At 39.3% G+C, this 15,433-nt stretch overlaps 1 pseudogene; it reads left to right on the top strand.

The window, feature by feature from the left end:
• Positions 1–299: 299 nt before the first annotated feature.
• On the top strand, positions 300–13,484 carry LOC132045489 (kinetochore protein SPC24 homolog; annotated as a pseudogene).
• Positions 13,485–15,433: the final 1,949 nt, after the last annotated feature.

Below are 15,433 nucleotides of genomic sequence, written 5' to 3'. Positions count from 1 at the left end.
TTGCTTGTGATTGGTCAAGACATGTCATTTTGGACACTTGGCAATTTTTGATTGGTTCTTGTATTTATCCAGGATTGCCACATCATTTGAGCACATGGCATCATTTTGTTGGTCTTGAATTTGACTGGGATGCCATGTCACTTGACACGTGGCATGAGTTTTGGGCCTCAAGATGAAATGGACCTTGGGCTTGAATTTAATTAAATGGACGTATTCAATTGTGCAGTCCGAATCAATTGTTCAGGACAAATTATCATGGATTTAATTCAAATTTTATATGAATTTAACCCAATCAAATTTATGTGTCTACAGGGAGTAACAATGATGTGGAGAAACTGAAGTTGTTTAGTAAAGATCTCGTTGATTTCTTAAAGGATGATAAAGACGTTTGTTTCTTCAAACAGTGTTTAGAGCAGTCTAATGCTCTTCAATCACACTCTCATTCTCAGCACCAGACCCTTCAAGATTCCGTTCAAGGTGAGGTTCTTGTTTTTGCCTTCTCAATACTATATTTGGTTTTACTGAAATTGTTTTTGTTGGTTTAAAGTTGGAATATCAGTGGCCTGAGGTCGTTGGGGTTTTCTTTAACAAGTTAGCTTAAAGATTGAAAGTGGGAGTTTTCTCAAATTTTTTTGTGGATTTCTTGGCTTAAAGTTTGAATATCAATCGTTGTTTTCCCTAATCCTCATAAACTATGTGATAAAGAACAAGTTAGCTTAAAGGTTGAACCTTTGAAATAGTATAGACAGAGTTTACAATGTGCTTTGCTGTTGGATGCAGTTTTATCTCATAGCACCTTTGCTTTATAGATACTTCTTTTCACTTGGAACTGAAAACCCATTATTTGGTTAAAAAATTGAAATTTTGCTTTTTAATGATATCATTATTTCTGGACGTTTCATTTAGTAACATTTCTTTGACAAAAGAGTAAATGGGGATTGAGTCAACTTCTTTCTAGATTAGTTAGCTTAAAGATTGTTCTCAAGGGACATCCTGTTGCCAAAAGCCTATAAATCGAACCACAGCACACAAGGTCAAACTCAGGGTCACCACTACGCAATAGGATCTTCCTTGTAGTGAAAAAACAAAAACTCTTTGGCTAAAGATTGCAATTTTGAATCAATGTAGACAAACTTCACAATGTTCTTGCTGCTGGAAGATTCTTATTAGTAGATATTTCTCTTTACATGGAACTGAAACACCATTTTCTGTTTGCTTGTGTACTGGAGTGTAGGGTCAAAATTGCGTCTTTCAAAATATCGTGATTTCCGGATGTTTCTCTTATTACTACATTTCGGGAATTGTGGAGTCTCTGTCTGTCTTTTATACCTTTAGTACTACTGCTGGAATCTGGATGCTCTCATGCCAACCCTCATGGGATTTTGTAGTATGTATTATATGTAGTGTAAAATTGGTGCTAATAGTTTTGGTATAGTTTGTTTCTGAGATGAAGTTCTTTTAGCCAATTATAATGCAAATATAAGAGCAGAAGTCCAGTATGTGCGTCTAGTGTTTGTTTAATGAATAGCTCAACAGACACAACACTGAGCCTATGAACTCCCTCAGTTATACATGTTCTTTTATTATTATTATTATATAACTTGGAATTGTGTTGCCATGGTATTTAGTGGCTTTGTTCGAGCATTAATTTATGATTGTAACTGGAAATGTCCGGATTTCTGAATTTGAAAGTATTAAATAATTAATTTCAAGTCATTACATATACTCAGATTATCAAGAAAAGATAAATAGTGCAAGCAGAGAACAACAGAAGCACAATCTAAAGGCTACTTTGTGAGATCTTGATATAGATAAGGCTGCAAAGAGTTAGAACATGAGATCCAGAGAGAACAGCTGCTAAGAGAAGAACTTAGATAAGTATATTTGACAACTTTAGATACATGTCTGATAATTTAGTGTTATGCTTACTGATCGGCACCTTTTTTCTAAAACACAATTATAACCGATGAGATCAATGATTTGGATCATCAAAGAGCCTCTATTGAGGAACAAAGGCAATTGGTCAAGAACTTTGAGCAAGATCAGCTTCGAGCAGAGTAAGTAATCATAACCTCTTTTTGTACTTAAATATCTTTATGATTATGTCAGACATTTACTTCTAACATACTTCTATTATGGTTCGTTGAAACAGTCCCATCGTAGAATTTTTGTGTAGTTTATATTTATCTCTCTTTCCTTGTAATTATGGGCTTCAGAAACTTTTGTGATTTCAATACAGATATGTTACCAAGGTAGCTTCTTTTTTTTGACTTTTAGAGAGAAAAAATGCTTCCAGGCACGGTCCACGAGGAGAGTCTTATTTTAGCCTAGAGTTAGTCAAAACTGTCCTTTTCCGGCTGGCCATGGCCGGATTTTGTACGATGGGGGAAAATATTATATTCTACAACGCAGGTTTCAAGTCTTATGACATTACTAGGTGCATTAATGGAGCAGAATCTTGGTACGAGTGGGTTGAACGCAATCGGAATTTAATGAGGAGAGTTAAAATTAGCCGTAAAGCTTTAAAATGGTTAGTTTCAGTATTTATTGAAGCTTCGAAGGTACAGGGGAAAGCAATCAAGAGATGGAAGTTGAAGGACCATTTCTCAGAGTTTTACTGCACTCTTAAATACAACGATAGCAGCGGATATATCAGCTTTATTGCCATTCAAGGACAAAACAAATCGATCATTATTACACCGGAAACTACATACAATGCTGGTTGGGGGAACATTGCTCACAAAATAGAAAACTTTATTTATGAATCAGAAGAAGTACAAGTTCAACAAAACACCGTGAAGCAGCTTGACCAATCATTCAAACAAGCTTGCATCGCAATAGATGGACGACGAGAGCAACAAAACGAGTACGTATACAAATAGTGGATGACCGTATTAAGATCACGGGCGGAACTTCGAAATCGGAGAAAGATGTTGTTGGAGAGATGCCTCGTCGGAAAATTCGAGCCCACCACAGGAGACCCCAACCTTGAATGATGTGAGGAGATGGGCATGCAACAACCGGAAATCGGCCATAGGGGTAAATATTTTTGCTATGAATGATGGACATTTCATGTTCGAACTTCCGTCAAGAGTTTCGGCGAGCACGTAATGTCGGGGAATGGGTACGGAAAAAGATAAAGTTGCATTTAGAATGGTGGAACCCAACTACGAGGCCTTTGGCCACGTGCGAAATAAGAAGAGATTGGGTATGGATCGGACTTCTGGGTTACCCATGAATTTGTGGTCCCGGGGAATATTCACGGATCGGAGACCGGTGTGGTGGCTTCATCGAGACGGAAGAAGAGACATCCCTCAAAAACCATCTTCCTTGGGCTCGTATCAAGGTGAAAAGCGACGGAAAAATGGTGCCGAAAGAAATAGAGATAACCGGCGAGGGTTTACATACACCATTCCGATATGGTGTGAAATTCCGTGACCGTGAAAGAAGAGAAAGTAGAAAGAGAAGGTGGGGCTTTTGACCCGGCGGTTAATATAGGAGAAAGAGAAGATGAGGCTTTTGACCCGGCGGTTAATAAAGGAAACCAGCCCTTTTTAGTGAAAGAATCAGCTAATATTAAGGGAACCCATGTGGGCACCTCGAAAGATGGGGAAATTTCAAATGGAGTGGCACGTGACCAGAAGGCAAAAGGGAAAGGACCTTTATTGCCAAATTAAAAGAGGGGGATATATGGGCCTAGCTATTAAAGGCCCAACAGATGGGGATCAGACAAAACAATTAAATTCTGAGGCCCAGTATAAAGACATGGTAAATATCGAAATTCAGGCAAATATATCACAAATTAACAAGCGTAATAGGTTCCAAAGTCTGAAAATACAAGAAGTAAAAGATATCGATTTCAACCAACTTGAACCAAGAGAGGGGGAATCGCCAATGGAGATAACAAGATACAGAGAGAAAGATGAAACTGGGGTTTTGCAATTGAAGGCGCAAGAAGAAAATTCAAGTTTCATAGCGAGAGATGCGGTACCATTGAAGATTCAATTACCAGGGAAGGAACCACTCAAATTTTGAGTACTCGGCAGGTTCAGCAACATATAATGAGTATGGGTACAGAATTTGGAGTTAATTTCAAAGGGTGTAAGGAGAAGACAAATGAGCTGTTCACGAAGATTGACAATAATAAACAGGAGAACAAGGAGAAACAGGAGGGTCAGGAAATTATAAAGAGGAAGGGGATAAATGAGCTAAAAGGATTAGAGTTGAATACCAAATTCATGAGTTATGGTACCAGGAGTAGGGGGGATATTTGGCTATCAAGGATCAATGAAACTAAATATAGTGTCGTGGAATGTAAAGGGGCTGAATTGTGCTAAGAAAAGAAACAAGATCAAAAACATATTACTTACTTGGAAGGCGAGATGTGGTATGCTTCCGGGGAAACGAAAGTGGAAGGGGAAATTGCGAAATAGTAAAGGATGTATGGGGGAATAGATGGGTGAGTTATGTACAATTGGAGGTAAGTGGAACTAGGGGTGGAATTGTTATAATGTGGGATAGAAGGGTACGGGAAGGAACACTCGACGGTGTCGGAGCTTACTTTGTTTCTGAGTTTCTCGGGGATAGATAAAGACTTCAGGCGGCATATTACGGAGTCTATGCACCAAATGATAGAGTGGAGAGGGAAGAGACTTGGTGGGAGATTGGAGCGACTAGAGGGTTAATTTCGGGCCCGTGGGTCTTGTGTGGAGATTTCAATATTGTCGGACATCCTTCGGAGAAAAAAATTGCAATAGAATCGGTAAAGCAATGACGGATTTCTCGATTTCATTGAGGATATGGAATTAATAGATGCGGAATTATCGGGGGAAATTTCACTTGGAAGAAAGGAGAAGATTCACAATAGCGGCAAGAATTGACGGGTTCCTCTTTTCGAAGAATGGGATGCAAACTTCGAAATATTAAACAATCCATTATTCACGAGTGACCTTTGATCATTCGCCTATAATGTTGCAATGTGGAGGTTGGGAAACTACAAATTCCTACTTTAAGTTTGAAAATTGGTGGTGGATACGAAGGTTTCAATGAAAGAGTGAAGGGGGTGGTGGGATTCTTTCAACCACGGCGGAAACACGATTACATTACAGTAACAAAGCTAAGAGCTTTAAAGGGGAAATTGAAAGAATGGAGAAGACAAGACACAAGGCAATTTGGGAATTCAAAAGCGAAAAGTGTTAAGCCAACTAGCTAAGTTAGAGGAAACACAAAAGCGAGAGAGCTTTAGAGGAAGAAGAGATAGCCTCTCTAGGCTAGCTCTCACTATGGAATTTGAAGATATAGCCGAGAAAAGAAGAGACAAAATGGAGGCAAAGATCGAGGGCAACTTGGCTAAAACAAGGGGATAGGAACACTAGTTTTTTTCACGAACGACTAATGCTCATAGAAGAAGCAACACAATTGACAAGTTGAGGGTTAGAGGAGAAACAATAACGATACAACAAAGGTGCAAGAGGAAATTGTTGATTACTATGAGAAATTGTATACTTGAGACGAGAGGACTGGAGACCACAATTAGACATGAGAGATTGCCCCATGATTGAAGATGCGTGCTCTAACCTCTTGCGGGCACCATTTGAAGCTCGAGAAATTCTGGACGACATAAAAGCTTGTGCGGTGACAAAGCACCGGGCCGGATGGATTTACCATGGCATTTTCGGTCGGTCTTTGGGAAATCATCAGCCCAAACCTAGTTGCGGCTTTTCGAATTTCCATAAAGAAGGAATCTTTGAAAGGAGCCTCAATGCCACTTTTGTGGCACTCATTCCAAAGAAGAAGGGAGCGATGGAGTTAAATGATTTCGGACCAATCGGCCCGATAGGGGGGGTTTACAAGATCATAGCTAAACTACTAGTGAAAGATTGAAAAAAGTTATTCACAAGCTAGTGGATAGACGACGGATGGCTTTTATCAAAGGCGGACGGATCATGGATGCGATCTTGATTGCAAATGAATGTGTGGAGTCTAGACGAGAGAAGCCGAAACCGGGAATTCTATGTAAGCTAGATATACGAAAAGCATATGATCACTTGAATTGAAATTTTCTTGTTCAAATGCTACGGAAGATGGGTTTTGGTGCCGGATGGATCGGATGGATTAAGCAATGCATTAGTACGGTCGGATTCTCTGTCTTGATTAACGGAACCCCAAATGGCTTTTCCCCTCTCGGAAGGGGCTTGAGACGAGGAGACCCGCTTATCCCCATTTCTCTTCGTCTTAGCAATGGAAGTTTTGAGTAACATGATTCAAACGACAAAGGTAAAAGGTTGGGTCGGGGGATTTCGGGTGGACATGACAGTTAGTAAATAACTTGGAAGTAACTCATTTGCAATATGCGAGATGATACATCGGTTTTTTGTGAGGCGGTGGAAGAACGGTCTTTTGGTTACGAGATCATCTTCATCATATTTGAAACGATATCGGGGCTACATATCAGGCGGGGAAAAGATTCATTTATCCCGTCAATGAAGTAACGAGATGTGGAAAGTTTGGCGAGAAAAGTTGGGAGGTAAAGTAGGAGAACTTCCAACAACATATCTAGGCATGCCTTTGGGAGCAAAAAGAAAGTCTAAGGGAATATGGAATGGGGTGGTGGAGAAGTGTGAGAAGAGATTAACAAAGTTTGGAAAAGTCAATATCTCTCCTTGGGAGGAAGACTAACTTTGGTCAACGGTGTGTGCTTGATGCTCTACCTTCTTACATGATGTCGATTTTCCACTGCTCCGATGAGTGTGATAAAAAGAATTGATGCCTTAAGAAGGAATTTTTTACGGCGAGGGTAATGAAGAAAAGAAAAAGTTCCATACGGTCAATGGGAGGAAGTAACGGTAAATAAGAAAGAAGGAGGTGTGGGGATCGAGAGACATGAAAATGCGAGATAGAAGTTTGATGATGAAATGGTTATGGAAATTTGCAACAATGACAATATGCTATGGAAGGAGGTCATCTCGCAAAGTATGGTATGGAGAATAGGCTGGATGACAAATGTGGTGACAATACCATATGGTTGTAGTGTATGGAGAACAATTAGAAATCTATGGCCTTTAGTCATAAACGAGATCCGATTTCAAAGTTGGCAATGGCCTGAAAGTTTCCTTACGGGATGACAAGTGGATTGGTCATGAACCTCTAAAAGCAACTCTATCTAGATATATACACATTATGCCTTCAACAACAAGCTACGATTCTTTGAATTATGGACGGGACAAGGTTGGAATTTACACCTCGGAAGACATTTAAATGACTAGGAAATGGAAAGAATAGCGACCTTCTACTCCACGAGATCAATTCAATGATTTAACGGGAGAAAGAGATACTATGGTTTGGAAGATAGACAACAAAGGTTTGTTCAACGTAAATGCAGCTTACGGAGACACGAACACATCAAACAACCGGGAGGTAGGATGGCCATGGAAGATGATATGGAAAACTAAAATACCTTACAAGGTAAATTATTTTTCTGGCTATTGGTAAAGGAAGTAGTGTTGACTCGTGAGAATTTAAACAAGAGGGGTTCCGGTTGTGCTCTAGATGCTATTTATGTGGGGAACAAGCGAGAGACAATCAACCATCTTTTTTTACACGCAAATGGGCGGATCGGTTATGGAAGATATTCATCGGTGCGAGGAAGATCGGTGGGTGAAACAGGGGAGCATTAAAGGAGTTCTTAGGCTTTGGAACGAGAGATGGCAATCTTGCAAGACGGGGAAGAGAGATGGAAAATTGTCCCGGCATGTATTTGGTGGACGGTATGGAAAGAAAGAAATCGAGAGATGTTTTGAGGGCAAACAAAGTGACCTACGAAGTTTAAAATGAATTGTTTAGCTCATACTATTTTTGGTGTAAACGGGAAGTTTTAACTTAATGAAGATATTTTTGATGTTTTAGATTACTTGTAAGGAAGAATATAGATAGGAGATCAAAATTTGTAAGGTGTAACATTTTGAAAGGGGGACTACATTCTTTTTGATGTAGTATACACACATGGATATATAGTTAAGCTTGCCATTATAAAAAAAAATACAGATATGTTACCATTTAAATTTTTTTTTTTTTTAGGTATATTAGTGGTAACCCAGAGGTAACTATATCTAGGGAAAACATCCAATTTATCCTCAGATAGTCAAACAGGTAGCTCAATCTGAAATGAAAAGGAAAATTAAGATCACTTGCAATTGAACATCGAAATATACCTAGGCAAGGAAAAAGGGTATTGTGTTGAAGTAAGAGCTTAAAGGTACAAGGAAAGGGAGGGAAGAGGAGGAGGTGGACAATTAGGCATGCCAAAGGAGATTATGTCTTCTTGAGAGCAGGTAAAAGAGTAATGTACCAGACTTTTATGCACTTGCTGCTAAAGACGATATCTCAGCCCATCTTTTTGTCTGTCTGTCTATCTGTAAAAAAATCTTTGTTTCATATTTGGTTCTTCTTTCCTTACTTGCCAGCCTCTGCAAGAAACCAGGGTTTTCTTCCCCTTTCCCTTTCATGTTCATTAATTTTGACTTCATTGGAAGATGGAAATATTGCTTATTTTCGTTTGAACCAGCATCATTGTCCTTCCAAAGTCTCTTTTGTGGTCATGAGGTCCTTTTTTGGAGCAGGTAAGTAAAAATTTCAATATAGGAACAGGACAGTAGAGTTATGGAGTTTTTATGTAAATATGGTTTCGTAAAACCCATGTAATGTTTTGCTCCAATGAAATATAGATACAATTAGCAGTTTAAAAAAAAAAAAAAAAAAAGTAAAAATTTCAATATTAAATAGCACCAGGAAGGTGCTTAAACTGTACGACAGGAGACAAGAGGGGGTTGCTCAAGCGGTAAACACCCTCCACCTCCAACCTTAAGGTTGTGGGTTCGAGTCACCAAGAGAGCAAAACGGGGGAGCTCCTTGGGAGGGGTAAAAAAAAAACTGTACGACAGGAGTAATCACTAGGGTTTACGCCACTAGTACATTTCCCAATGTTGTGTTTGGTGACCACCATTTGTATGATATTCCACGACAACTACATCCACAGATTTCTAATTCTGAAAAGTACTAATGAACTCTGAGGGTTTTACCCCTATCTAATCATTCTGTAATGAACCTAAAGGACATCAGTCACAAACAGGTATACTTGATTTTTTTTTTTTTTTGTGGTGTACGGGCCAGCTTGCGTGCACCTCGCTCCTCTCACCAGCACATGTACCGGTAACTCTAGCCACCAAGGGTTTGGCAAATGAGAAGAAAGCACCTAAGTGTTCTTACCTCTGTTGATGGGTTCAACCTTGTTCTCGAAACACCAAAGATTTCTCTCTTTCAAGATTGTCCATCAAATGCAAGAAGGTTGTGACATTTCAAGTCCATTTCAGTCGATCTCTTAACAATTCCCTTATCTGCATAAATTGAAAGTTAAGGACAACCGAACAAGACCTGAGAGACAGAGGAGCATTTTGCACCAGGCCAAAGATGAGGAACTGAATCGTCATATATCTTTTCTTTTCCTTTTGAAAATTAAATTTTTACAGTTGTCTATTATGTTAGTTGTTAGCTAAACTTAGGCAGTTGTTCAATAGAATCTCGGCTTCCGCTGCAGCTTTACCTCATGAACATCATCTGGGGATTGAAACTTATCGGACGTGTTAATTTTTTTTCATTAGTGGTTTACACTCTGTAGACGGATAACCACTTGTAGAATATCCTGTTCCAAGGATACTAGTGTCTTTATCCAGAAAATTCCTTTTTCTTTCTCTTTTCTTCTTTAAAATACTTTTTATATTAAAGTAGTACTCCCAGTGTGGATTGCTGTTTGGTTAGTTGTTAAAATAGCAATTTAGTGATCTTCCCATGTCTCTCTCTAGCTATTATTTCTTGTAATGCTTCTTCTCTATTACTACTTTAAGAGCTTCTTTCATGTATATGTTTAATTTCATGCAATTTTCCCCTCTTATCTTGTAGGATGAAGCTATCATTGTATGCCTCTGCTACGAATATCATCCCGGACTTGGATGATCAATCCAAAATATCAGGCCGTATCCTACTTTGCTTGCTAAGCTAACATTTTTTATTCTTTTCTTGTTTCACCTTTTGTCACGACCCAACCTAGGGCCGTGACAAGTGACCAGGCTTACCCTGTCTGAGGACTCAACATTTGCTACTTACACTCGAACATGGCGATCGATAGATTTTTTTTTTTTTTGAACTTCTAGATAAAATACTAAAGTCGATACATAACTTAAAGCGTCTTAAAATGTGCTTGACATATATATACACACATATAAATATATACATGACGTAAGACAAGGCGGGCGAGGAGGCTACCGCTACCTGCGTTCAACAATATAGTGGCCACAAAACCAAACGGTATCCATTATCCGTAACACCTACGGCTTCGCGGGCGTCTAAAAGTACAACTTGCGAATATATACACAAAATTATACCAAAATAGGAACGACCTCGGAACGAGTGGAGTTGTCCGACTCCTAAGCCCCGAATCCCCTAAGCGGTGGATCGGCCGAATCGTGTCCCTGTACAAACGGGCGTGAAAACGACCCAAGAAAAGGGGGTCGGTACGGAATATGTGCGAATATGTAAAGCGAGGATAGATAATAGCCTTTGCGCAATTTAGGAGGGAAGAAATCACAATCAACCCAATACACTGTGACCTTCGCTTGAGAAAAAAAAAACATAAATAAATACACGAGCCTAAAACGGGCTTTAAATAAATAACCGCAATCAACTAACGTTTTCAAGGTAAGTAATGTAATCTAGAACTCTTCTTTTAAGGGAGTAATACAATACATCACACGCGCGCTTCGGCGAAATAATGATAGCCCCCCGGGCGGCGCTTCCGGCTCGATATTAATCATGGCCCCTTCGGGCGGCCGCTTCGGCTCGATATCAACAATGGCCCCTTCGGGCATATTAGTAATGGTAAGGTAAACATAAATAGTAAATGAAATAAAATAGTAAAACCTCGCATCCCTTGCGGAGTGGTTTTGAAAAATAGCACACTCAGACATAAGCCAAGGCCATAGCGCGCCCAGACGTGGCCGAGGCCATAGCACACTCGGTGATCGGTGCCCGGGAGCCATGGCTCGCTCGGATACAAACCAAGGCCATAGCACACACTTAGGCATAGGCGAGGCCATCGCACCCCCTTCGGAGTGGTTTTAGAAAGAAATCAATTTTATGTTTCTTGTACAAAACTAGTTCTTTTAAAAAAAATCATTGGTGAACCACAAACGCGTTTCCGAGAAGCTATTTTGGAAAACCGAAGTAATGATTATATTAGTAACGTTGTAATACTGACAAAGTATACTATAGAACATAATGAAGTAGTTCAACAAGCATCCTTTAATTATTGTACCAAAATAAGTCGGATGGAGCGGTACAAGAGTCTCGGGACGTGGGCCCACCTCGGGTCAAGTCGAGGCGGCGAACATGAATTACAAAGATTAGGCTCCCTAAAGCCATCCATAAAGGTTCGGAGCGATTCGGATACATTGGCAACCGTTACAAGGTTTAAGCATTCTTTTGACCAAAGATAAGGATTTTAGTTCAATTATTTGAATGAATAGTATGCAAAATCAAACTCGGATTTCCAAGAGCGAGAACTATTCTCGAGGTTCCGATCTTCGCCTAGTATGACTAGGACATGCCAAAGGAAGGAAAGGTAGGCTTTACATACCTTGTTCGCGTCTTACGCTCGTACGAGCTCCACTCCCGTTTCTACCAAAATCTCGATTGGTCATAGTTACCAAAGGTGAGTTACAAGCTTTTAAGAACTCAAGTTTAAATCCATACTTGCCTACGAAATTTCGGCGAGCATTTCCCCTATAAATTCAACATCCCGGGAGTTAACCCGGCCATAATATTAACAACAACATCCACAACAATACCAACAACACGATAATAGTCACTACAAATCACAATATAACACAACTAATCTTCTTTCCACCATATTGTTATAGCTTTCATTCCGACTTCACCTTTCCAACTTCATGTCAACATTCTCATATTTATTTACCAATCCACAACCATTCGAATACGATTTGGAAACACTTCATATCATTTCTACAAAATATTCGCAAAATATACCATATATGCAAACTTTCCACCAAAGCCATAATGCATCCAAAACTTTTAATCTTTAACAATTTCATTTCCGTGTTAACATAAAACTAGAATAAAATCATATAATTCCTACAACAACCTAACAATAGATTTTTCATGCCAACTTAAACCATTCTCCTTCCATTTACTCCACAAGAACACAAGAACACAATTAATACACTAAATAAATTCAATCCATCTCCTTCACTTTATGGCACCACACGGCCATAACACACACACACACACACGCTTGTACACCATACACACACAACAATTCCATGATTTTCATGCAACTCTAATCACCATAACACATATACTCATTCCATAACACAAAAACATAGAATTCTTACCTTTTTCTTCAAATTCCAACTTGTCGCAAACGTGGTTCTTTGGCTAAACTAATTATACCACGTCGGAGAGCGTCTTGAACTTATCAAGAATTCAAGAAGGAAGAGATTTTTGGATCAAAGTTGAAGAACTAGAAAAAAAATTTCTTTTTTTTTTGTGGCCGAATGGAGTGGCTCTTGCTCTCCAAGGTCTTCTTCTTTTTTTTTTCTTGAAAGTTCTAGGAATTATGAAGAATGATGTGGTGGCCATCTTATTTAATCACATGGAATTTAATTCCATGTGAGCCATGGGCCATGTAGCCTTGGCCGGCCACACCCCATACTTTGGGCCTCATTTCCCTTATTTTTTTTTGGCCCAATTCATCATGGATCCTATTTTAGAAATTTCCGGGACTAATTTCCAAAATTCCAAACTTGCCCTTAGGCCTTGTCCGATGTTCTCGTGTCAATATTTCCATAAGTAACAACATACACACCACATAAAATCAAATCATTGGCCTTATTCTTACAAATCACAATTATGTCCAAATTTCCCGAATGTGCAAAAACACGGGATATAACACCTTTTTATGTTGGTTTTCAAGATTGTATGCATTCAGCAGCAATTCGGTTCACCTTGACCAATCCTAGAAATCGTGGAGAGAGATAAGAAGGTGGTTGAAAATTTCGAGTTTGATCCATCAAAGCTGACTACCTTTGACACTTGTAACAACATCAGCAATTCGGTTCACCTTGATCAATCCTAGAAATCGTGGAGAGAGATAAGAAGGTGGTTGAAAATTTCGAGTTTGATCCATCAAAGCTGACTACCTTTGACACTTGTAACAACATCTCGAAGATGATTAATTATTAAGAAGCAGCATTGCTCAAGGGAGTCTAGTTATCACTTGGATAGTTATGAGTACCTCATCTCCCTGGCTGATCAGATTTAATCTAATCATATCTCTCATATGTACACTGTTTCTTGTGTTTACTTGTTAATTCTCTTACTATCTGCTTTCTGGGAAATGAAATAATTTCCGAGCATCCACCCTTTCATTTTTCTTTTCGCTATTGTTCGTTTGGTTTGGTGCTCATCTTTGACTCAGTTTGTATTATGTAGTACAAGAGGTGTGTGGAGGCTTCGCTAAGATGTTGCTTATTTCCTGTAACTAGCTTTAACTAGTATAGGAATCATTGCATTTCCAGTTTAGTTTTAAGATTGTTTAACTTGATCCTAATGTATTAGCATTTACATTTAGAAATGCTAAATGTATCCCAAAAAAAGTTGATCTAAATATATGAGCGGAGAAATCAAAATACTATTTTAGTAGAATATCAACGGCATGGAGCTAGAAATTTTGAAAGATGGAGTAACGGATAATTTATCTTCTCTTTTTGCCCGTTAGCAAAAGTTCCAAGAGACCTACAAATTTTGCAGTATAAGTTGTAATTCAAGTAAAATAACTTCACCTATGGGTCTGTTTGGTATGATGGAAAATGTTTTCTTAGAAAATGATTTCTTGGAAAACAAGTGATTTTCCTATGGATGAAAAACATTTTCTAGTGTTTGGTTTGACGAAAATACCCCTCCAACCCCCCACTCACTACCTCTCACTTCCTAACCCCCCTCCCTCCTCCCCCCACCCCGGGCATTTTGAAAAAGCTGCTACTTTCACAAAGTGGCCTTTTTTTAAGACAACCACAAAAATGACTACTTTGCACTTTGAAAGACAACTTAAAAAAGTGACTACGTTTGTAAACTAGCCATTTTAAAGAAGTGACACAAAATGGCTATTTTTGTAAAGTTGCCAATTTTTTGAAAGTGATGTAAAAATGCCTATTTTTGAAAAAATATATTTCTTGCAAAACGATCGAAAATGCAAATTTACAAAATAGCAACTTTTTGTCATTTTCAAAAAATGACCACTTTACAAAAGTAGCCATTTTGTGTCACTTTTAAAAAATGGTTACTTTACAAAATTGGCCACTATCTTAGAAAGGACACATTGCAAAAATGGTTATTTTAATACTTCACAAAGAGGCTATTTTAAAAAATGGCTACTTTTGCAAAGTAGTTAGCTTCTAAAAGTAACTACTTTCACAAAATGACTATTTATGAACATTGGGTACTTTCAATTGACTATTTTTTTTATCTACTTTCAAACGGTAACTATTTTCTTAATTGACTACTTTTGTGAAGTGATTACTTTTGTGAAGTTATTATTTTTGAAAGTAACTACTTTGACAAAGTGCTTAGTTTTGCAAAGTTGAGAGGAAAGGGAGGGGGGGGAGGGGTGTGTATGGTAGGGAGGTGAGAGGAAGGGGTTAGGGTAGGTGGTTATAGGAGTGGGGAGACAGGTGAGAGGTAGGGGTTGGGGGTAGGTGGTGATAGGGGTAGGGGTTGGTGGAGGTGGTTATAGGGGTGGGGAGGGAGGTGAGAGGTACTGGTTGGGGATGGGTGGTGATAGGGTAGGTGGTTATAGGGGTGGGGAGGTAGGTGCAAGGTAGGGGCTGGGGATAGGTGGTGATAGGGGTAGGGGTGGGGTAGATAGTTATAGGGATGAGGAGGGAGGTAGCGGGGTTAGGGTAGGAGGGGGTGGTTAAGTGGTGGTGTGGGCTGGGGGTAGTGGGGGTGTAGGGATTGTGTAGGTGGTGGGGTGGGGGTAGTTTGGGTGGTGTATGGGGTGGGGAAAGGGGGTTCGGGAGTGGCGGGGTATGAGAAGGTCGAGGGGTAGGGGTTGGGGGTGTTGGGTGGGTAGGCAGGAGACAATGAACTTGTAATGTTACTTGTGAAACTTGTTTTCCCTACTTCCATTAAGGAACTCAATTTCCTCATTTTCAAGGAATTTGTTTTCTTATAGAAAATGTTTTCCAAGAAATTTTGACCAACCAAACATAGGATAATTGGATTTTCCTCCATATCAAACTGTTATGCCTCTCGTTTTCATCGTAGGAGAACCTATGGTTTCCTAGTCGGGTATGCCTTTGGAATA

This window comes from Lycium ferocissimum, unplaced genomic scaffold (assembly GCF_029784015.1).
Source record: "Lycium ferocissimum isolate CSIRO_LF1 unplaced genomic scaffold, AGI_CSIRO_Lferr_CH_V1 ctg6756, whole genome shotgun sequence".
NCBI classification, from domain to species: Eukaryota; Viridiplantae; Streptophyta; class Magnoliopsida; order Solanales; family Solanaceae; genus Lycium; species Lycium ferocissimum.
This window is presented reverse-complemented; position numbering and strand designations above follow the sequence as displayed.